Source organism: Prunus mume, linkage group LG4, assembly GCF_029339155.1.
Source record: "Prunus mume cultivar Tortuosa linkage group LG4, ASM2933915v1, whole genome shotgun sequence".
Taxonomy (NCBI): domain Eukaryota; kingdom Viridiplantae; phylum Streptophyta; class Magnoliopsida; order Rosales; family Rosaceae; genus Prunus; species Prunus mume.
Window position 1 is genome coordinate 25,895,644 of NC_142701.1, and position 23,108 is coordinate 25,918,751.

Consider the following 23,108-nt stretch of genomic DNA (forward strand, 5'->3'; position numbering starts at 1 on the left):
AGTTTAAAGGAGGTAACTTGAGACCAGATAACCTTAACATAGAAAAGGTAACTTGCAGCAAAAGTGCAAGCTTTAAAAATGCAATCTTGGCAAACTATGAGATAATGGAGAAAAGGTCTCTTCCAAAATAGTAGCTTTTCTTCGTCTGTTTGGTACCCAGAAACAGACAAAATGGTAAAACTTACATATACCCCTATAAAATAATAACTTTATTCCTAAATTTGTTCTCTGTTGGCTAGAGTCTAACTAAACAAAATTCATCAAACTTTTCATGCATTGGTCTTTTTTAAAACTACCTTGTGACAACAATCACCCTGCATCCAACAACGAACCCTCGACGCCCATACATCAAGCGTTGCATAAGACACATCAACTGCATCGACCACGTCAAATGCCTAACTCTCATGTCCAAGTCAAGACATAGTGATCCAACACACCATTGGTTGACCCACACTTCTATTGGTTATTCCGTTAGCAATCAAGACAGCCCACATCCTTAAGCTATACACGCAAGCTGTCATACTTGCATGTCGCCCAAGCCTTGGCAACATATGTATTCTGAATGTCCCACATAATCATCTATGCATTGCATGGGGTCGCAACTCATGCGTCTGGCATCCGAACATCTTTCTTCTACATTGGACAAGCAGAACCCAAGCCAAATCCATCGAGTATTGCCAAATGCCTCGCTTGCCGAAGGCATAGTGAATGTCATACGTTGACCTTACTCTTCGTAACAATGCACAATCTCGAAGGCCCGTGTTCGTATTGTCCTCGGAATTTCTTTCCTTCAGAGACATAGATTATCCTTCAACAATCTTATGCCCACCCTTATGACTACCTCCAATGTCATAAGGATGCTTGCTTAATGCCACAAGGGTGTAAGCACCAAGAGTGGTGGAGAGCATGACACCATGTCACCCCCTATATAGCATTTTATACATTTAGCCTTCTGTCATGAGGAAACACCACCTATGCACGAGGGGTCATAATTGGGCATAACTCCTTCATATGAACTCCGAATGGCGAACTGTCAGTTGCGTTGCATGCATCTCAACATCACGAATGTCCCAGTACTCTTAGCTTCCTCAGATTCCTCCAGTAAGCTTCGTAAATACCCAAAATATCCTTCACAAGTGCAACCTAGCCAGGACAAACCATTCTAACTCTTAAGCTCTTGCCTTTCCACACTTACACTACCTTATAAGTGCATGGATGTCCCAATGAAGTCACGGTAGCACTTGTTTATGTGTCACCCATGACATTCTCCCCCACTGATAGTGTTGATATCCTCATCGATGTGCCAACTGCACTGCCGACTATGGAATCACGATAGCACTTGCATATATGCGATCCGTGACATTCTCCCCCACTAATAGTGGCGATGTCCTCGTCGACATGCCCACCTGACTGTCGCATAACAACCCCATATAAGAATATTCTCTTCTCCTTGCTCTATGGACCATAATGCACCATTGTGTTCATCCTTTTCAACTTCTCTCAAAGTTCCACGTCTTTCCCTCTTTGGGACGAGGCCTCTATCTCTTGTCGCACTCAACCATTGAACAAACACATAGCTCTGTAATTCCATATTTCCACATTGAAAGAAATGCACCCCGCCTGGTGTGACTCATAAGCCCAACCGTGTCTTCCACATCACATCCATTTGTTTGTACATTTGCACGGCCATACCTCCATGGCTGTCGTGGTTCTCCCCTACTTATCTCGTCGTCACATCTCACATCAATGTGCCTCCACAACAAAGTTCAACAACACTTAGGCCATCATAGTTCATAAAGGTTAGACATTATCCATGCTACAAGTAGAACCACCTAACTACCAACGCCCCAAACTCGGACTTGGCAGAACCCTATAACATCCACAAGAGAATAAGTAAGATGTCAACACCCAAGTTACTCAAACTTTGTCTGCCATCAAGTCAAGGGCGGAACCAGAAATTTTTCAACGGGTGGGCTAGCTAAAGTTATTAGCTTTAAAATTTAGTGATTTTTTTTTTTTTTGGTACTTACAATTTCTATAGTCTTTCTAAAAATAGAAGTAAACATTAAATCATATAAACCAAGCTAGTTCATAACTCCATAGACTAATTTTCAATCAGTTTTAACATAAACCAAATAGGGTTTAACACCATAGTGGATTGAACATCTAAGGTTTTACCTAGATTGACCTTAGGTTCTTTCATGCATTCATATTATAGATGAAAAGTTATTTTATGTAAAATATTGACTAAGTATGAAAATGGGTTTTCAAATAATCATTTTCTCAAGATAATTTTTCGCAGTGCTTTTATTCCTCACACATCAAATAAGAAAACTTGATTTTATGGGATTTTAGTATGAAGTATATATTGACTTAATGAGCCATCATTTTTAGCCTAAATCGTATTTGGCACTAAAACCGATTTTTCATATTTTGATTTGGTGGGAATTTGATTTTCTAGTATTTTTATTTGAATCCAAATGGGGGGTACTTTTTATTTACATTGTAAACTTAAGTAAATGGAGTAATATTAAAATAAATAAAAGTAAAATGACAAAGACATTTACTTAAATGTTGAAAATGGAAATAAGGTAATCTGTAAGCGCCACTGACTGAGCTAATATTGAAAATAAGTTAAATATATAAGTTATATTTTTTTTTTTCCTTAAAATACCACACCTTTGGGCTCAGCCCACTGTAGCCTTAGTGTGGTTCTGCCCTAGCATCAAGTGCGGACCTACTCCATGTCCTTAGCAACCATGCTTGCAAGTAAGGCTCTGAGATCCACCTCTAGAACACTTCATGGTTCCAAATATTAGTTTGCAACCTTATGCCAAACATTGTGTCTCACCCACACGTTCTCCACAATTGTAAGAGCAACCACATAAGTGACTCCTTCATTAAAGCTTAGTTCTTTAGTGACATACTCCCTCAATGGAGCCTAACTCATCAATGACTTACTCCCTTTGAAGACTACACCATTCTGGGCTTGAGCTCCCACAACTCTTCCCCGAACAAAGGTCTTGCACCATTTGTTCAACACTCATCACCAACTGAATTCAACACAACCGTTAGTGGAATGCGATGGTTTGAGTATTGCCAATCTTAGGCACTCTCACCAAACTTGCGTTGCCATCTTTCTCACATCTTGGCCTTGAACACGCAAGATCACTTTGTCAACCATGTGTCCTCCAAGGTTTCTCAATCTATTTGCGCCTATGCGCTGCCATACCTTTATGGCATTCGTAGGTCGCCCCAACTTATCTCGTCAACACACCCTCACATCAATGTGCCTCCAAAGCTGGAGCTCGTCAACGCTTAGGCCTTTACAATTCACCAAGGTTTGACGTCATCCCGCCTACGAGTAGAACCGCCTAACCAACGCCCACACTTGGACTCGATAGAACCTACTTCTGTAGCATCCACAAGGGAACAAGTAAGACATCCTCCCTTAAGCTACTACATCTTTGGCTTGCCATTAAACGTGGACATATTGTGTCCTTTAGCAACCATCCTCGCGAGAAAGACTCTGGGATCCATCTTTGGAACACTCCAACATTCCGAATATTAGTTAGCAACCTTGTGTCAAACTGTATGCATTACCTACACATTCTCCAAAATTGCAAGAGCAACCATTTGAGTGACTTATTCATTAAAGCGTAGTCCTTCAGCAACTTACTCCCTCAATGGAGCCTAGTCCATCAGTGACTTACTCATTTCGAAGATTGCCCCATTTTGGTCTTTGGCCCTTACAAATCTTCCCTGAACAAAGGTCTTGCATTGTTTGTTCAACACTTGTTACAAATAAAGTCTAACACAACCTTTAATGGTATGTCATGGTTCAAGTGTAAGCCAATCTTCAACACTCTCGCCGAACTTATTTTCCCATCCTCCCCACATCCTGAACTAAACAAGCAAAATCACTAGAACCACCTACCTAACCCCGCGCTTGCATGAATTAGAAAACTAGGCAACCGAGCAGCAGAACCAACCATCATCCCACATCTTAGAGTCATCTCAAAACTTCAAGGCAAACTTTTGGATACCTTTGCCCATTAATAGGATCCAGCACTAAGATGGGTTTTCATTAACCACACACAACCCTGATTCCAACAATCATCCACGTGACGTTAGGGTCTTCATAGGACCACTAACCATCATAGGCAATGACCTGCTATCTAAGTTCCTCCATCATCAATCTCTTCTAGGCAGGTGTTGATCGGCCATTTCTGATACTATCCGCTATAGGATTAGAGCTTCAAGGTTTGTATCCCAAGGTGTAATTGTTTGAGCAGAAACCACCATTTGAATCGATCAGCTTTGATACCATCTGTCATTGGATAAGCGAGCAGCGCAACTCCTTGAAGCGTTAAACACACATTTCAGCCGCTCAAAGCACAACCCCTTCGGCCCAAGATCCCTTCGAATCCTAATTAGCCTTTTCCTATTTCATGATATTCATGACTCTCACCACCCCGCATGGGGTTCACCATCAAATGTTGTCTCCCATAGGCGACATGTCTTATGGTCGGATAACGAGTCACACTACCTTATGGCAATACAATCACCTTGCATCCGGGCAACGAACCCTCGACACCCATACATCAAGCATTAGAAATATTATTTGATCCACAAGGAATTTATTCTAGACACAAAATTCAAAATTAAAATTGAACTTTGTTCGCGTTCTTTTCCATCTTCAAAGAAGAAACAAAAAGCTTATTATGAGACGCTTTCTGTTTCGACGACTCCTTCCAGGTTCAATGCCTTCACTCAATAATCCTACCCTAACGGCCTCCACTCATGAATGAACATAGTGTGGTCAGGTAAGAATAAACACAAGTCACATAACCCAATAATAGGTTTACATTACTAAAAACAAGACATCCTCTCCATTTCCGCAATCCAAATTGAGTTTGAAACAAAAGAGATTACTTCCACAAGCTTTACTCTATGATTGTAGATACTATTTTATTTTATGAAAAGAAATCTCTGTTCATACAGTAAACAAGAAAGAGTCTCGATAATTTCTTCGGTTTTGCTCAGTTTAAACTTAAATATGGTAAGCTGGTTTTGCATTGCCGATTAGTAAAACTCATATCTTTACCAAGTAATTTTCTTCAACTCATTAGAAAGTATGCAGCTTTGTATGTTCAATATCTTGGTGTTGTTCTTGTTGTTGTGCTTCTCTTTGTCCATATCCACTGTATCTGGTTTAAACTCTGATGCGGTGGCTTTGTTGTCACTCTCTAAACACTAGACATTTGTCCCTACTTCCATATCCTTAAGTTGAAATGCTTCTGATTCCACTCCATGCTAATGGGTTGGGATAGAATGTGACAATGACCACAATGTGGTTACCTTGAAGCTCCCTGCTTATGGAATTTCTGGTGAATTGGGACCTCAAGTTGGCAGCTTTAGGCACTTGCAGACTCTTGATTTGAGTGTCAACAAATTTTCTAGCAAAATGCCAAAAGAATTGGCCAATTACAGTCTTCTTGAACACTTGGACTTGTTTGTAAATGGCTTTTCTAGTGAAATACCCTGAGTCCTTATTTGCAATTCCTGCCTTAGCTTATGTAAATATGAGTATTAACAGGTTGAATGGTTCCATCCCTAGAGATGTTGGGAATTTGAGTGAGCTTGTGCAGCTTTATTTATTTGACAATCAGTTTTCAGGAGTGATTCCTTCATTTGTTGGAAACTAGAGAAGTTGCAAGAGTTGTTTTTGGGTAAAACACTTGACAGAGAGCTTCCTAAGAGTCTGGAACAACCTTGACAACCTCGGGTATATCTAAATATACCTCGAAATGGTCTTGAGGGTAGCATTTCTTTGGGTTCAGGTAATTGTAAGAAGTTAAATTACTTACATTTGTCAAACAATAAGTTTAGTGAAGGTCTTTAATCAGGGCTTGGAAATTGTAGTAATTTAATACAATTGGTTGCTACATGTAGCAATTTAGAAGGGAGTATTCCATTTTCCTTTGGCCAACTAAAGTACCTCAAAACTTTGCAGCTTCAATGAAATCATTTAACTGGTGAAATTCCAGTTAGCATATGGAAGCTTCAAAGTCTAAAACGGATCCTTGTGTTCGATCATAATCTCACTAGGGAGCTGCCTTTAGTGATGACTGTGATGAAGCAATTGAATTATATATCATTGCACAACAACTTGTTTTTTGGAGTTATACCTCAAACTTTGGAGATTCACAGCAACTCGTCGGTGTTAGATTTGACCAATAATAATTTCACGTAAAATCCCTCCAAATCTTTGCCATGGGAAGCAGTTAAGGAAATTGATTTTGGGATCCAATAGATTTCAAGGTATCATACCTTTGCCAAATTGTAGAGAATTAAACAAAGTGTAGAGAGCTTGCTATTCAAGCTTTACATTGATTACAGCCACTTTATGCAGCAGCTAATCCATACAACAGCTTATACAACATCCAACATATAGCCAACCAACAGCCACCCCACAGCCAACCTAGAGTAGCAAACCTATAGCCACTCTAGAGTAGCCAACCTAATTAATGTCTACATGCTAACAATCCCCTTCAAGTTGGTGTAAAGATATCACGCATGCCCAACATGTCAACAGAGTCATAGAAAACTTTACTTGACACTGCCTTTTGCCAATATCGTGAGTTGGTTTTCTGAGTTTACAAACGGAAATTCAATCATACCATTTTCTAGTTTTTCTTTGATGAAGTGCCAATCGACTTCCACATGTTTAGTACAGTCATGTTGTACTGGATTATGTGCTATCTCGCAGCGAGTAGCAGATTTATTGTCACAATATAGGTTCGTGGCTCTCGCTTGTCTTACTCCAAGATCCTTTAGTAACTCCATATCCGTACTACATACTCCTTGAGCAATTCCCTCTAAACTCGCTTCAGCTGCACTGTATCTAGCCACAACTCGTTGCTTCTTACTCTCCAAGTGACTAAGTTGCCACCCACAAATCTAAAATATCCAAAAGTAGAATGTCTATCTGTGATAGACCCACCAATTAGCATATGTGTATCCTTCTAGGTTCATATGTGTATGTTTGGAAAGCATCAACCCTTTGCCAGGGGCAGCTTTCAAGTATTACATTATCCGTATTACTCCATTCATGTGTGTTTCAGTTGGTTGATGCATGAACTGACTTACCACACTCACAGATAAGTATAAGCTATGTGGGCGTATGCGTATGAGATAGGTAAATCGATCGCCCAACTAATCTTGATACCTTTCTTTGTCAGTCGGAACTTAGTCTGGAAACATCAAGATTCTGCTCAATAAGTGTGTCACCGTTAGTCTAGCATTCCAGTCTCTTCAACAAATCTAACACATATTTTCGTTAGGATAGAAATATGTCATGTTTTGATTTAGCAACCTCTATGCCAAGGAAATACTGCAACTCACCCAGTTCCTTCATCTCAAATTCTCTTGCAAAAAGCTTTTTAAATCGTGCATCTCTTCTTTATTATTACATAATTACCATATCATCTACATAGATGATCAGGGTCGTAAGTCTCTCACCACGATGCTTTAAGAACAATGTGTGATCCGAGTTACTCTGAGTGTACCCAAATCGCTTCATGGAATTAGTAAATCTCTCAAACCGTGCCTCAGGGTGATTTTAACTGTATACATAGATTTTCTCGAGCTTGCATGATATTGAATTTGACTGGATATCATAGGAATCCCTAGTGGTGGATCCATATACACTTCTTCTTGTAAGTCCCCATGAAGAGAGGCATTCTTTACATCATACTGCAATAATGGCCAGCAAGAATCGAAGCTAAGGATATAAGGACACGTACAGTGTTAATCTTGGCAGGAAGTGCAAATGTCTCATGGTTGTTAATTCCATATGTTTGTGTATACCCTTTGGCCACTAATCAAGCTTTGTATCGGTCTATGGATCCATCAGCTTTGTATTTAATGGTGTATATCCACCGACATCCAATTGGTTTCTTCCCTTGTGGTAAAGGAACCCATTTCCCATGTAGAATTCATTTTCAGAGCTTCCATTTCAATCGCCATTGCTTTAGTATGGAATCAGTCACGCATCACACTTACTTGGAACACATATAGTAGATAATTGATTGACAAATGATGCATATAACTTTGACAATCTATAAGTGAACACATGGTTATTGATGGGGTATTTAGATTTAGCATTAAGGTCAGGGCAATATTGAAGCTTAGGTTTTCCCCTAGTAGATCTAGGTGGAAGTGTATATGGTGCAAAATTAGGTGGTTCAGTGATTACCTCAAAGGCATCTTCATCACTGGACAAATGATGCAATGGCAGGGCAGGGGGGGTTGTATCTTGTAGTTGATCATCAAGGACATCTAGATCAACTTCTAGTACCATGGTCTCAAGGTTCTCACTGGAGTTAAGATCAGAACTGAAATTTTTAGAATTTTCGCTCATTATTTGAAAACAGCAATCGTCGTTGGGTTCTCTCTATAACTCCGGTTTTGAGTTGATTGCATCATCTTGCTTCGCTTGAAAGGACCGACCGCGCTAGGTCACAGGGTAGACGGTGACCGGGTCGCAAATAATTGCATCATCTTGCTCTACTTCAAGACCGGTCGTCCCTCAGTACAGAGTGCTCCAAGACCGAGGCCTCAAGGTTAGGACCACTGATTTACTCCAGTCTTGGGTTTTTTCTTCTTCCTCCCGCTGTTTGACCTCTTTCTTCCTCCCTCTCTCCCTAAAGAGAGAAAGGGGCATGTAAACCACAAAGTAGGACACATCTTCATGAAAGGTGGCATCTATAGTGACAAAGAGCTTGTGTGTGGGAGGATGGTAACACTTGTATCCTTTTTTATTTAAACCATATGCAACAAACACACATCGAAGGGCACACAAATCCAACTTACTTCATTGGTGATAGGGAACATGAGCATAAACAACACATCCAAACACACAAAGCTGCAATTTGAGGACGGTAGGAAAAGACATGTGATGAGACAAAGTGTCTAGTGGAGTTTGAAAATCCAAAACACTACTAGGCACCCGATTGATCACATAGACTGCGGAGAGAAGGGCATGACCCCATAAGTAGTGGGGAATTGACTTGTCAAGCATGTAAGCACGTGCAACTTCAAGTAGTTGGTGATTCTTCCATTCTGCGACACCATTTTGTTGTGGAGTGAAAGGTGTAGAGGTTTGATGGATGATGTCTTGGTCCCGGAAGAATTGAGCCAAGACACCATTCACATACTCCTCACCATTGCCGGAATGAAATACTTTAATGGAAGCTTGGAAGTGAGTGGCGATCATAGCATGAAATTCACGGATTATGGAGGTAACATCACTTTTATAGGTGAGCAAATATACCCATGTCATGCAAGTACAATCATCTATAAATGCAACAAACCACCTCTTCATTTGAAGAGACTTCAGCAGGACCCCAAATATCTAAGTGAACCAACTCAAAAGGAGATTTTGTTTTAGTATCACTTGCAAGAAATACGGTTCGATGGCTCTTGGCCAACACACATGTTTCACATTGAAACTGGGAATCACCTAAACCTCGGATTAAAGATGGAAATAACCGTCGAAGATAGCCGAACAATGGATGTCCTAAGCGACAATTTCATAGCCAAAATCTGTTGTTGAGCACGCGTGAGTTTGGAGCATGAGTATGAGCAGCATGTGGTGGTGATGAGACCGCCAAGGTATACAACCCCCCTCTCCGTTTACCATGCCCAATCGTCTCGTGAGTCTAAGGTCCTGAAACTTATAATGAGAAAGATAGAATGTGGCATAACAATTATGTGAGTCAAGGAATTGGGCAATAGACAACAAATTGCATTTAATAGAGGGGACAAGCAGTGTATGAGGTAAGGATAATTTAGGAGAAAGTGATATAGTCCGTGGAGCAATTTCGTCGCTAGAATATCGCGCCAAAGATTCCTTCGCCTTCTCCACTTCTCTTTCCTCCTCACCAAAGCAGATCGGGTAAAGGACCACACTGGGTGTTGGCCACCCTCCGATGCCTAAGTTAGGTAGGGTATTTCAGGAAACCGGTGGCCGAGCTGTAATTGGTAGCCGGCCTTGTGTCGAGAGAACAAAGTGGTGGCTAGGGTTTGTGAGAAATAATTTCTCGCTTGAGAGCTCAGTGAGGGAATTTAGACGACATTTTGACCTTTCAGCGAGCAAGCATTTATAATTGTCTGAGATTAGGTTTCAGTGAGGAATAATCCATAGATGGAAGGGAATTATTCTCCCTATTTGGAATTGATTTGATTAATTAGGGATTTGATTATTAGGTAAATCAAATCTCTAATCATTGTAGGTATCAGATCAAATCCTAATTTAATTAGGTAACTCCTTCATTTAATTGGGAATTGGGGTAGGAATCAAATCAATTCCCAACTTAATTAGGTAATTCTCAATTTAATTGGGTAACTCCCAATTAAATTGAGTAACTCAATTAGGTTGAGTATTTAATTAGGTCAAATAATCCCCAAATGGAAGGAATTATTTGACCTAGGGTTTTGATTTAATTGGTTCCCACAAATGCCCTTGATGCATGCTGGCGGCATGTAGGAGATGTGAATTATCTGTCATTGTCCACCAGAATCGGGCTTCCTTCTTTGATTTGGGCTCTCGAAGGAGGTCTTTGACTTGCCACTTGGTCTTTAACTTGGGCCGCCCAAATTATAATCGTTGAGGAGCCACCAGCCCACTGGCAGCAGGTGCTGGGTCGGCTTATTTGTGGTTGATCCAAACCGCTTCAATTCCTTTTTGTGTCATGAACTAGGAATGTGATGAGTGAATGCGATCATGTGGAGCACGGACATGTTGGAAGTCACACAGATGGGTGGGAGGTTGGCGACGGTCCATTGCCCTCACCACCGTGATGGTGTTGCATCCTTTCTTTGACCGCCCATAAGAGCTATGAATACCGTGTCCGACCGACTATCTATCTTCTCGCTTGTAGAAATGACATCCACAAGAAGCTTGATCTCGACTGACACTTCCACCCAATGTTCATCAAGCTTTGAACATCCTTGCCGTGCCTCGTGGATTGCGCTGGTTGCCGAAGTGAACATCGAAAAGGTGTGGGCCTCGCCTACCAAGATGTTGAAAGATGGAGTTGTATGGCTCAAAACAAATGATCCGCTAGTTGAGCAGAGAAGTCCTCAACAAGCTTCCTCATTCTTCCACGAGAAGTCTTCCTATAAGTGGGGTCTCGCATCGAGAATGTCCATATGGGAGTTGCTTCTTCATATGCCAGACTCAAGCGCCTACCGTGGCGGCCGCAAATAGAAGAAGATCAATGGCATGCATCAGGAGGTCCGGACCTTTCGGTATCCGCCGAACCGCCTAAACCCATGATCTACTTCGGGAGGAATGAGAAGCAGGTGGTTTGAGTTGTGCCGATCTTGGGATCAAACCGAGAGGCATATATGTCTAGCAATCACGACTACTCAGCCACCGGGAACACCAAGCGCGGAGTCGACTCAATGTTGCGAAGTTTCGCCAAGGAGAGAAAGAGTCTGCCCGGCTTTGGCAATAGTCCTGTTGCGCCAACCGCCAATCCGTGGTTGGTGATAGTCTACCGTCAAGTTCGACACTCATGTTGAAGCGGAGGCATCCAAGCATGAGATCGCTACACGTGTACAAGCCGATACTTGGATTGCGTGATAAGGCTTCTCCTTGTTGCCTTCTAACATGAAGACGGTAAGGCTTTATCTGACCTCGCCTCTACTCAAAGTGAGCAGAGTAATGTTGTGGGTGCGGCAGCCTTGAAGAGTAGATGTGCGTATGAAGTCAGAATGGAGGAAGACAACTCCAAGGCGAGCTTAATAAGGCTAAGCCGATGCGAAGGTAAGGAGGCAGCAGTGAGGCCGCTGAGTAGATTGTGTATGTTGGCCTTTGTTATGGAATTTTCAGCTTGTCACAAACTTCCCTTTCATTGTATCTTGTAAGTGTATATCCGGAGATATAGCACTTGGAAAGAAACTCCATTGAGTTTGTACTGTGAAGTAGCTTGCCTATAAGTGGAGGTAAGGCTCTCGCCGTCATGGTGTGTGTATGTCTGACATGACGATGTGTCTTCTGGAGGTGAGGCTTGTCGCTCGCTACATATCGGGACATAATACTCGAAAAACTCCACAGCGAGTTCATGCCGTGGAGCGGCATCTATGGAGATGGAGGCTCGGGCTGCGAGCGCATGTCGTGACACACAATGCTGAAAAGACTCCATTGAGTTAGGCTTCATGGCAACACTCCGCAATGGAGATGAGTTGTACGAGATCTGAGGCAAAAGGACATTGAGTTCGCCCGCGAGCGCATGCCGCGTATAGACACAATGTCAAAAAACTCCATTGAGTTTGCATTGTGTGAAGAGGCCTGCACTGATAGAGATGAGAATGATGTCGTGGCTCAAAAGACTCCATTGAGTTTGTGCTCGTGAAGCCTGTCAAGTCGTCATGAGCGATGTCAGGTGACACAATGCTCAAAGACTCCATTGAGTTCGTTAGTGTTTGTGGAAGCAGCTTGTATGCAATGGAGACGAGGCTCGAGTATGATCTGGCGGATAAGCATGTCGCCATGTAGTATCTTGCAACCTCGCAGATTTTTCTCGCCTCTGCTTGTCCTCTGCAGGTTTTCATTCACTAGATAGTCAATGATGGTCTTGCCACCAGATCTCTACGATCCGCATCAGTCCGCTGTTCGCTCTTCTATGCTAGGCTGGTCGAGGTGCTCGATCGGGATGGAGCGCTCAACGGGTATCGCCGCTAATCCTAAGCTGCTGTGCATCTCGCACGCCCGCCGGGCACTTGCCGATGGTGAAGGTGGGGGAACGCTCAACAACTCTTGGACTTTGTCAGGCAGGATCATCCTCGGGTGCCGCCACGCACGTTTCCTAAGGCTTGACTTTGTGACTAAATCACCTGAAATCGAGTAGATGACCAACTTTTCTACCGAGCAGGTGCCTTTTCCAAGTGCAAGTCACGAGCAATGCCTCGATCGCCTCGTTGTTTGTTCGGCTGGCGTGATAGCTCGCTCTAGGGGTTCCATCTGATGATGACGACGCCGCCTCCTCCTTACTTCGGCGGTTCATCTCGCCACAACCGCCATGTCTCTCTCGGGTTGGTCAGTTCAAGAAAGGTATTGTCCGCTTCGAACTTTCCTTCTGTTCTCTCTTCTTCGGTTGATGGTGTGAATTAACAAATCTGCTGAAGGCTTGAGCTTTTATTGCGCCTGGCGGTGGTGGGAGGAAGTGTCGTGGCTAGCTCATAGCCCACTTCATAAGTCGAAAAGCAGTCAGTGGTGAAGGATTAATCTCAAAGGAAAGTCGGTCATGACGATGACTCTATGAGCTTGGTAATAAGGTCGCGAGCTTCTGCATGAAACCCAAGGGCCAAAATGAGCTTCTCTCAATTTCGGGTAGTGAGTCTCTGCATTGAGGAGAGCTTTTGGACGTGTGGAATATGGATGTGGGCCCCAAGTTCTTCTCTGATGAGGAGCCGACTGACGGCGAGTTGGACACTGCTGTACCTAACAAGTCTTCTACTAGGAACGGCTTTGAGAGCGAGGAGAATATGTAAGGTAGGTCTTTAGATTCTCGAAAGCTATTTCACTCTTCATCCCATTTGTCTTTTTGTCCTTTCTTCAAAGCTTTGAAGAATGGTCCGCACTTGTCGGTAGACTTTGAGAGAATCATTAAGGTCACTTTGCTGCTTTGTATTTCCTTCACTGTGGCGATTTCATCTCGAGAATGGCTTTGATTTGGCGCGGGTGTGCCTCGATACCTCGTAAGGCGTCACTAAGTACTCCTAGAACCGCCGATAATACAATCAATGTGCATTTACTTGGATTCACTTCATGCGATATTGGCGGAGAGTTTGTCAACGCTCGGTGAGGTTTTTGAGGTGGTCTACTGCCCGCTTTGGGGCTTTAACCAGATATCGTCCACGTACACCTCCATGGTTCACTGCCGATCTGCTGCCTTGAAATTTTATTCACGAGCCTTTGGTAGGTTGCTTCCGGCGTTCTTCAGCCCAAAAGGGCATGACCATTAGCTGTGAGGTCCCTCTTTTCGATGATGAAAGAGGTCCCCTTGTCATCATCGTACATCATAATTTGATTATAGCCGAGGCATCCATGAAGTAGCAGTTGGTGCCGGTTTGGTTGAATCCACGAGCTGGTCAATTCTCGGCAATGGGAAGTTGTCTTTAGGGCATGCTTTGTTGAGGTCGATGTAATCAACGCGCATACTCTCCATTTTCCCTTTTCTTGTTTCGCCACAGTAACACGTTACAGCCATTCCGAGTAGGAGACCTCTTCAATGAAATCTGCAGCTAGGAGCTTGTCAATCTCGGCTTCAATGATCGCGACCCGCTCGGGAGAGCAAAGTTGCGTCTCTTCTACACCACTGGGCTTGCTAGCAGGGTTGACATGGAGCCGGTGGCAGATGATGTTTGGGTCAATGCTAGGCATGTCAAATGGTGACCACGCGAACATGTCTTTGTTGTTCTGGAGGAAGATGGTCAGCAATCTTTCTCTAAATGCGGGCTTAGCGCGAGCGATCAGCGCCTTTCTTGTCGCTAGTGAGGATCGGGGTACTAACTCAACGCCTTCCTCAAGCTTGCCAACCTTCTTCAAGGAGCCTTCCGGCGGATTCCCTCATCTCGATCCTTCTTGTTTGAACTCCGCGCGAGCCGACCTGTGCCTCCTTCTCTAGGACTCAGATCGGGGTACTAACTCAAGCGCCCTCAAAGCTTCAACCTTCTTCCAAAGGAGCCTTCAGCCAAGGATTCCCGTCGCCTCGATCCTTCTTGTTTGGATTCCGCACGAGCCGATGCGCGCTTTTTATGCGGGTTGGCAGATCGGGTACTAACTCAACGCGTCATCCTCGTGTTTCCAACCCGTGAGTCTTCCGCGGATTTCCTCTCCTTGATCCTGGTTCTTAACCGCTATTGTAAGGCATCAACTTCCTTCCACTCGGTTTGTTTGTCGCCTAGGAGCGCTCACTCTGCCTGGCGCTTGTACATCGTGAATCGCAATGCATTGTTGCTTGTCTTCTTGAGCCCTTGGCCGCATCTCCTGCCATGGCTTGTCATCGCTGTTGATCGTCCCGATCCTCGCCCCTCGGGACGGATAGCCGATCTCTCGATGTAGCGATGTGATGGCCTCAATCTTGCCTGATCCACTACGGCCCAAGATTCCGTTGTGCAGGGAAACCTCGTCGATGACCATGAAGGTTTGCGAGCAGACCAGGGGTGAGTGGACATCAGAGCCGATCGTTCCAACGGTGATTGATGTGGCCCCATTGAAGCCGATGAGCGATCTGGCAAGTTTGCTAATCTTGGGCTCGAACCCCATCGTTGGATAACAGATAGTTGCAGGATGTTGGCTGCACCGGCCCTCATCTACATGAACTCGCTCGATCACAGCTTGTTCAATTTGGATGCAGATGACTAGGGCGTCATTATGTGGCAGGTCAAGCCCGATCAAGTCATTTTTCTGGAAGCCGATGATAGGTGTATCCACAATAGCTGGTACTCCCGTTGTGACTTGGGAGACATAAGTTGCCTGAGCGATCTTTCTCTTGCGCTCCTTGGTGGTCAGCCCGGACTCTTGGGAGTCGGCTAGAATGGTGTTGATTCGAATGACCTTTTGGGGAGGTTCCTTGGCGGCTGCATCACGATCCTCGATCTGCTGGATAGCTTTCTTTGCAACGAACTCTGTGCAATGGCCTTCTCTGACCAGCTCCTCAAGGTGCCTTTCCAAGCGTTGCTAGCTTGTTGGTGTAATGACCGTGCTCCCTCAGTGGAATGCGCAGTATTTACTGGTGTCTCTTTTAGAGGGGTCTCCCTTCATGGATGGTGGTCTCCTTATCCACGGCTTGTCCTTCACCTGAGCTAGGATCTGTGGATTGGGATAGCGAACTCAAGAAAGGTCCCTGTTCGAGCTTCCTCTGGGGCCGCGATATGCGCTTATCTCGGGCTTTTTGCTCGAACTTGTTGCTCTTTTGGCTTGCCGCCGTTGGGTGGTCAACTTGCTTGTTAGCTTTCTTTGCGGCGATATACGATCATCGTCTCAAAGTGCGTAGCGCTCTGCCATCGCGAACACTTCGTCAAGGTTTGACTTGGAGTTATGGCCAGCTCCCTATAGCTCGTGCTCGGTTGGCAAGCCCTTCTTGAAAGCTGAGGATGCAACTTGTCGTTGCATCCTATGATGTTAGCCTTCTCGACCTTAAACCGTCTCAGGTAGTCTCGTAGAGACTCGTCGTGGCTTCTTGCGCAGTTGAGCATTGTGGATGCTCGCCTTGTAGGAGGTGTACTCCTTTGTGAAAATGATGGCGAACTCCTTGAAGTTGCCTATTGACGCGGACGGTAGGGTGTGGAACCAACCTGAGCTGCCCTCGCAGAGTCATCGCGAACACTTTGCACATCGTAGCTGCGCCTTGTGTACAGATCATGGCGCCTTGAAGTGCCTCAAATGGCTCCGAGGTCGAGTCCCCCATGAATGGAGTGATGGATGGCATTATAAACCGCTTCGGCGGCGGAGCTCGCTCCACCTCGCCTCGGTGAAGGGCGAGCAATCAACTCAATCAATTTCCTTGCATGGCCTCTTCCGCTTCCTTTGAGTCGAGACCTCGAGTTGGTCATTTACTAGCTTTGCAACATCCTGCTGCCGCCAGGTTGGAGTCTCAGCGCAGAGTCTGTCTTGTGCCTCGAGCGTGATCAGCTTCAATTCTTCCTCAGCCCCAAGGGTCGATCTCCTTGGGTGCTCGCCGTGAGGCAAATTAGGAGATTGAGCTTGTGAGGATTCCTCTCCGCAACTTGTCACCGCTGTTGGTCCTCGCCCCGGCTGGTAGGCGTCGATCGTCATCCTCCGCTGCGCAAGGAAGGTCGTTCAGCCGCGCCTTCGTGCCTCGAGCTTAATTGGCTAACTTCTTCTCCAGCTCCCAAGGGTCGATCACCTTGGTTTGCCTCACGTGCGTAAGTAAGAGAAGGTTGAGTTTGGGAGGATCCTCCACAGCCTTGTCGTCGATGTTGTCGCCGCGACCGCTACGAACTCGAACTCCTTGTGGACCTAAGTGAGCACGAACATTGATTGTGGGCCTAGCCTCTCGCCACATTGGTCACTGGACCTAACCTCGAACGGCTCGAGACAGCTCACGGTACTTCAAGGCTGCGTCTCGTCTGCACGATCTCGCTCTCTCCTGCCGGTTTGCTCCTCGTCTCCCTGAGCCCTCAAACTGGGACCTCTCGAATTGCTCGCCGGATGCTCGTGTGCCCTCCTCTCCTCATCACGGTCTAAGGTTAGGTCTTGATCTGCTGATCTCGCCTCGAGTAGGGGCCAATCGTGTTGTTTGATCATCGACCTTCTGTGTGAGTTGATCAACCCGTGAGTTAAGGTCCACCTGATTGCGCGGGTCAAGTAGAGTGGTGTGTACGGCCCAACGGCATGTGGGCTAGGGCTCCATTAGACGCGCACAGGTGCATGTCAAGTGTGATTGCAGAGGAGGGAGAGAATGGATCTGCTCCAAGACCGGGACGACGTCAGAGTAGCCGTGGGGATGCACCGTCCGGTAGTTAAGTGGTGTGGCTCTTGCTGTGCTCTCAAGCGGTTCGGAAGGCTAAGGCGATAGCGGCTCGATGTCGGCGTTGCGCGCGACTGCAAGGCTGTGGAGGTCCCTAGGGTCATGTGGCGGCTGTTCTGCAATTCCAGTAGTTGAAGGCGGCTGCAAAGCACTAGAAGACGGCTGCAAGGCGTTGGCAGCCATGATTCCGTGCGGTTGCATTGAGGTTTCCACCACAAAACCATGAGATGGGCCCATCGTGGTGGCGTTACTCTTCGAACGTCTTGTATCAACCATGGTTGTTTGAAAAAATGTGTGAAAGATGGATTTGGAGCACGCTTTGAATATATCTCGTGCTCTCAACGAAAGCACCAATTTGTGGGAGCAAATTTACGTCCGCTAGAATATTCGCAAAGATTCCTTCGTCTCTCCACTTCTCTTCTCTCTACCGCAAAATGTATCGGGTAAAGGACCACACCGGGTGTTGGCCAAAGGCCCTCCGATGCCTAAGTTAGGTAGGGTATTTCAAGGAAAACCCTAGGTGGCCGGAGCCGTGTGTGGTGGCCGGAGCCTTGTGTCAGAGAGAGAAAGAAAGTGGTGGCTAGGGTTTGTGAGAAATAATTTCTGCGAAGAGTTTCAGTAGGAATTTAGACGTACCTTGACCTTTGTGCATGTGCCAAGTATTTATAATGGTCTCAGATTAGGTTTCAGAGGAATAATTCCATAGATGGAAGGGAATTATTCCTCCCCTATTTGGAATTGATTTGATTAATTAGGGATTTGATTTATTAGGGTAAATCAAATCCCTAATCATTATAGGTATCAGATCAAATCCTAATTTAATTAGGTAACTCCTCATTTAATTGGGAATTGGGGTAGGAATCAAAACAATTCCCAACTTAATTAGGTAATTCTCAATTTAATTGGGTAACTCCCAATTAGGTTGAGTAACTCCCAAATTAGGTTGAATAATTCCCAATTAGGTTGAATAATTCCCAATTAGGTCAAATAATCCCCAAATGGAAGGAATTATTTGACCTAGGGTTTTGATTTAATTGGTTCCCACAGTCCCTTCTCCAGCAACATTAGAATGAGCCCCATTGGCACTAGTGATGGATAACGAGACTTAGGAGATAAGATGGAAAAAACAGTATAGTCAAAAGTCATATGATCAGTGGCATGTATCATCATTATCCATGTAGTAGAGCGTGTACCTGAGTCGGGGTTGGAGTTGGAGAGTAAGGCATGAGATGGACTCACCGGTAGTCATGACATAAGCAGTCTTGGGTGCCATGTTGCGGGTCTTGTGTGAAAGTATGGATACGTAAATGCAGCGGAAGATTTCAAGAACATAGCAAGTGTACAGCAGAACAAAGTAACCAAAGGAACAAAAATTTGAATTATGCAAGGACAGGGTTATGGAAGATAAGGTAAGAACAAGGTTATGCATAGGCAAAGTAAGGCAAGGGCAAGAATTAAGCAAAGGTAAAGCAAAGGCAAGGATAAGGGAAAACAGAATCAAGTAGGCATAAGTAGATGCAACAGAATGGTAAAACAACCGACGGAACACAACACAAGTTTTGTCTTGGAACAATATAGGAGCAAAGAAGCAAGGGCAAGGTTAAGTAGAGACAAGTTTTAAGTTCGGGCAAAGTAAGAACAAGGTTTAAGCAAACAAGCTTAGAACTTCAGCAATCAAGAGCACAAATTAGGATTGTGACCACAACCAATTTCAAGGCAAGGTAAAGTATGAGATAGGAACAATATAGCAGCAAAGTATGAGCAAGGGTGAGTAGAATTTAGGCAAAAAAAACAAGGTAAGACCAAGGTAAGAAGAACAAGGTAGAACAATGTTATGCAGAGGCAACCAAAATCGACTGCTCTGATACCATGCCAAATTGTAGAGAATTAAACAAAGTGTAGAGATTTTCTGGTTTCAATATTTCATTGTATGTTTGTGATACTTACAGCAGAATATATATACTAGGAGAGAGCTTGCTATTCAAGCTTTACATTAATTACAGCCACTCTATGCAGCAGCCAACCTATAGCCAACATATACAACAGCTTATACAGCAGCCAACCTATTGCCAACCTACAACCACCCCACCCACAACCAACCTACAGCCACTTTAGAGTAGCCAACCTAATTAATGTCTACATGCTTACAACCTTCTAATGTTGGAACTTGCTCTTCTCTTTCAAGGTTGAGCCTGGACCAGGATAAACTCATTGGGGTTCTTCCACAGTTTGCAAAAACAAATCCAACTCTTTCATACATGGACATCAGCAGCAATGAGATTACTGAAGAAATCCCATCAAGCTTGGGAAACTGTAGCAATCTTACAAGCATCAATTTGTGTAGGAACAAGTTAACATGAGTTCTACCCCATAAGCTAGGGAATCTTGCAGAACTTCGTTCTTTGAATATTTTGGAAAGCAATTTGGTTGGTCCTCTGCCTCCTCAGCTATCGAAGTGTACCAAAATGTATAAGTTTGATGTGAGATCAAATTTGTTGAATGGCAACATTCCATCGAGTTTGAGAAGCTGGACAGATTTATCAACCTTGATTTTAAGTGACAACAGTTTCACCTGCGGTATTCAACCTTTCTTGCTAGAGGAAAGCTTTCAGAGCTAGAACTTGGAGGAAATTTTTTCGGAGGTGCCATTCCCTCATCAATTGGAGAATTGGTTAATCTGTTTTATGCATTGAATCTTAGTAGCATGGCAACAACGCATTGACAGGTCCGATTCCTCCAGAGCTAGGGAAGTTGAAAAGGATACAACAACTTGATCTGTCTCATAACAATTTGACAAGGACTTTAGAAGCTCCGGGTTATATGAGTTCATTGATTGAGGTTGATGTTGCAAACAATAACTTCACAGGTGCAGTACCAGAGACATTGATGAAGCTGTTGAACTCATCCCCATTATTGTTTCTGGGCAATTCCTACGTATGTGTCAGTTACCTTCCATCATGTGGCTCAACTTGTGCAAGAAACAACAGTTTTAAGCTATGCAACAGTCAATCAAGCAATCGTAAAGGCATTAGTATACTGCAAATTGTATTGACAGCCTTGGTGTCTTCGTTAGTCGTTGTTTCTGTGGTTTATGGACTTGTGTATGTGTTCCTCATGTGCAAAAAAACCAAGCAGGAACTTGAGGTCGCTACTGAAGAGGATCCATCTTCCTTACTCAACCAAGTAATGGAGGCTATAGAGAATCTCAATGATCAATATATCATTGGGAGAGGAGCCCATGGAACTGTCCATAAGGCCCATGTGGCTCCAGACAAAGATTACGCTGTTAAGAAGATTCTATTTGCAGGGCATGAGGGAAGCCGTTCGAGCATGGTTACAGAAATTTAAATCTTGGGGACAATTAGGCATCAAAATCTGCTTAAATTGGAAGAATTTTGGTTAAGAGAGGACCATGGTTTGATCTTGTACAGATACATGCAAAATGGGAGCCTTCATGATGTTTTTCAATACCCCCCACTAACTCTTGATTGGAGTGTCGCGACAGGATAGCACTTGGAACAACATAAGGGTTGGAGTATCTCCATCACGATTGTGACCCCTGTATAGTTCATTGAGATGTCAAACCGATGAACATTCTCTTAGACTCTGATATGGAGCCTTATGTCTCTGATTTTGGTATTGCTAAACTGTTGGATCAGTCTTCTGCATCAACGTCGTCCGCTGCAGTTATGGGCACAACTGGATATATTGCACCAGGTAATTGTTCTAGTTTCATTTTCACCAAATTTGTCTTTATATTTTGCATACAATGTAAGGATTTGCCATATTTTGTGACAGAAAATGCATTCGTACCAACAAGGAGCGTGGAATCTGATGTGTACAGTTATGGAGTTGTTTTACTTGAGCTGATAACTAGAAAGAAGGCATTGGATCCATCATATGGTGAGCAAACAGACATTGTAGGTTGGGCTAGGTCAGTGTGGAGCAACGCAGAAGACATTGATCAGATAGTTAATTCACGCCTTCTGCATTCAAATATCATTAACCAAGTTGTCGATGTGCTGATGGTGGCTTTTAGATGCCCTGGCCAAAATTCGAGACAAAGACCAACAATGAGAGATGTTATCAAGCAGTTATTAGAAGCAAATCCCCAAGTGAGAAGCATAAGAGGCTAGCTTTTGAATCTTCCAAATTATAGGTCTAACTGGTATACTTTTTCTGCTTTACAGTGTTGCATCCCTATGAGATTAGGATGATCAGCATTTAAAAATCTTTAGAGAAATTAAGACAGGAATGATGAGGATCTTTTCAGGCTTGAAGTGCAGACATTTTCAAATAGGGGTGGATCCTACTGACTACTGGTGTGTATTGTCAACTAAAAATTTCGTAGACATTTACACCTTAAATTAAGCTCTTGAAGATCATGTCAACTGTTACCATCGCTAGGATCATTTGCTTTGTTGAGATTTTAGTCAAAGAAACAGATCTTCCACTAAAAGACCTATTCTAGAATGTCAGTTTTTTGTTTTATACATAAATGTGAGGATGCTCATGGTTTTGTTAAATCATTGATTAGTAAGAGAAAGGGAAGAGCATGTTCCTCTTATTTTCATTCTTATTAATGTGAGTATGTTAAGTGGCCTCCTTTTTAATTAGTGCCTTCTTTTTTTTGAAAAAAGTAAAATAATAAAATGCTTTCTCATATTCCTTTTTTTTTTCCTTTTAATTTGTGGAAGGAGAAATTTCGTGTCCATGAGCGGGTGAAAATGAATTACAACCTAAAATATTTGGCCAAAAAAAAAAAAAACTCAAAAGCTAAACCAAGATTCCTAAATTAAGATAGAAAAAAGTGCTTATCAAGCTTAAGTCTTCCCTAGCAAGCTTAAGTCATGATGGTATAGACCCTTCCTTATATTGCAAGTCTTTCTGTATGGTGCCATTGAAATTCAGAATATTAAAGATGGGCTGACTTTCAAAGTGAATGGTCATAGCTTGAAGCCTTACCTCAAGTCACCCTTTGACATAGAAGACCTCCTTTTGAGTGAGCCAGCCGGATTCTATCTAGTCCTCAGCATCAAAGTCTAGCTCAAGACTTAAACTTAAGCGCTTCTTGGGAGGCAACCCAAGCATTCATTCTTGTTTTTGTTTGTTCGTTTTTCTTCTCTCTTCTGTGTGATTTCTCTTACATTTTTCATGTTTTTGTTTTTGTTGTTTTTGTTAAGTTTTATGTCATCAAACAAAGGATTTTGTGTTCCAAAGAACAATTTTCGCATTTTTCTAGCCCTATGATGTTTGCAACACGTTTCAGATGTTACAAAAGCTTTTCTGGTCATTGGTTGAGTTTAAATGCCAAAAAATAGTAACATAACTATTATTTTGGCCAAAATCAAAATTTCTGCCTAATGTCTTTTTTGTTGTTTTTCTGGTCAATCTGAAGCCACTGACATGTTTATAATGGTTAATATGATGATTTGGACCAGGTTTGGGGGTCTCAGGTGGCCTACATTATGTTTAGGACAATTTGAAGCTCAAAAAAGGACCTAAAACCCAAAAAACCCAGATGCTGTTTTGCCCAGAAAT

General features: G+C 43.5%; 2 pseudogenes; both read left to right on the plus strand.

Moving 5' to 3' along the window:
* Positions 1-5,137: 5,137 nt before the first annotated feature.
* On the plus strand, positions 5,138-5,708 carry LOC148918287 (putative leucine-rich repeat receptor-like protein kinase At5g63930; annotated as a pseudogene).
* A 102-nt stretch (positions 5,709-5,810) lies between these two features.
* LOC103328810 (leucine-rich repeat receptor-like protein kinase PEPR1) lies at positions 5,811-21,703 on the plus strand (annotated as a pseudogene).
* The last annotated feature ends 1,405 nt before the right edge of the window (positions 21,704-23,108 follow it).